The sequence below is a fragment of the Micropterus salmoides genome, unplaced genomic scaffold (genome assembly GCF_014851395.1).
Source record: "Micropterus salmoides isolate LMB-PRFRI ecotype aquatic unplaced genomic scaffold, ASM1485139v1 Ms_hic_scaffold_20, whole genome shotgun sequence".
NCBI lineage: Eukaryota > Metazoa > Chordata > Actinopteri > Centrarchiformes > Centrarchidae > Micropterus > Micropterus salmoides.
The window spans coordinates 1,226,582-1,228,269 of NW_024041151.1; the positions used below are offsets into that span (position 1 = coordinate 1,226,582).

Below are 1,688 nucleotides of genomic sequence, written 5' to 3' on the forward strand. Positions count from 1 at the left end.
ACAGACATACGAGTGTGTAAAGGAGAGACTTGAGAAACAAATGTATTCGGAAGATGGAAGGACCCCATAAGAACATGACTGGAAACATGCCGGTGTGTGTGACATTACCTGGCCTTTAACAGCCAATATAAAGCCACATAAGCATTGGTCCACTTTAGTAATAGAACACCACCACATACATGTCAGCATAGATGAATGTGTTTGAATGTACTTTTACCTGTGTGCAGGTCTGATCTGGGTTAGGTCTATCATTCAGCATCTGAGGAACAGGGCTGGTCTCATTCTCTTCTGCTGCGGCTGGAGCTTGGTTTTTTTTCAACTGGATTTCAGATAAAGAAGAACTCATTTTAACACACATCACAGATCAAAGATTAAATGCATTTCCATAGACAGTCAAGAGTAATATTGGAAACATGGTTAATTTTGGAAAATACAAAATTTTCTTTTGCAACAAAAAAATTTAAAAAAAGAAATCTCTATACTTAATCTAACCAACTCACCTTACAGCGCCAAGGCCATTTTGAATCACCATAGTTGTAATCAATTTCATCTCCTATTTCTATTTTCTTCAGAGAAAAAAGGCACAAATGTGGTTTGTTGTCAACTATGATTTTTTTCATAACGCAATTTGGATTTTGGTGGTTGTCATTGACCAATCTTCCGAGAGATAAATCTTCTTCAGATGCATCCAGGCTGAAAAGTATCAAAAAAATGGTAATAGTTTTACATCTTTTTAAAAGTTTTATTGAAAGAGTTATTTTCAAAAGAATTTAAGAGTATTTTTGCTTAACTCATTCATCAAGTATTAAACCTTGTTTCAGGGTTAACTCGTAATTTCTCTAAATCAATACAAAACATCCATCTTTCAATGTTTACCATAAGTGATGATTCTGCCACTGAAAGTCAAAGAGAAATGTGCTTTCAATCTCTGAGTATTTTCTTGACTGCATTCCTCCTGTGTGAGGAGTTTACCCCTGTACTCCAACACGAAGTCCCCGTTTTCAATGGCAAACACTCCTCTTCCTACAATAATATAAATAATTAAACATTTCATTCTGGGACTCAAAAACAGATACTACAGTATTTTCAAAGTGAGGTTGATGTTCTTGCGTCTAGTCAGTGTATTACCTGCAGACAATGCTCAGCACTCTCCCAGTTGTGATACACACTATACAGGTAAAGTGCTTTTTTGATCAGACTTTGTGGCCAAAAAATGTTTTTGATGCAGACCCATCCACATCAATGCATCATTGAGGTCCTGTCTATGCTCTGTTTGGTTCCCTTAAAGGAGTCATGACCTGTAATTTTCACTTTTCCACGAGAATCAATAGCCGCGTTTCCACTGTCAGGCCAGTGCGAGCCAGGGCTTTAAACTGGGCCGAGACGGGCTAATGGCCTCGGGCCAGGAGCACCGGGCTCAAAACCAGCTGTTGCGTTTCCACTGTCTGGCCAGAAGCTCCACAGCGCTTCACTAAAACACGCTAGGGGTGAACTAGCACGGCCCGGCTCTGGCCCGACAGTGGAAACACGGCTATTGTATGTTATGATTGCCTAACGATTATACACTGGCCGGGAAGCCGATATTTAAAAGTGAAGCGTTTGTTTACCCCTGGGTTCGTCAACCAGCCCACGTGCACGCGCACTCAAATACAGATTTTAATTTCTGCCCCGATTGACGTCAAGACGGG

At 40.2% G+C, this 1,688-nt stretch overlaps 1 long non-coding RNA gene across 1 annotated transcript; it reads right to left on the bottom strand.

The window, feature by feature from the left end:
- Window positions 1–496: 496 nt before the first annotated feature.
- LOC119914889 lies at window positions 497–943 on the bottom strand. The gene is made up of 2 exons (XR_005446867.1): window positions 877–943; window positions 497–693 (listed from the first exon to the last, which is right to left on the bottom strand). It is a non-coding gene; the product is annotated as an uncharacterized LOC119914889 (long non-coding RNA).
- Window positions 944–1,688: the final 745 nt, after the last annotated feature.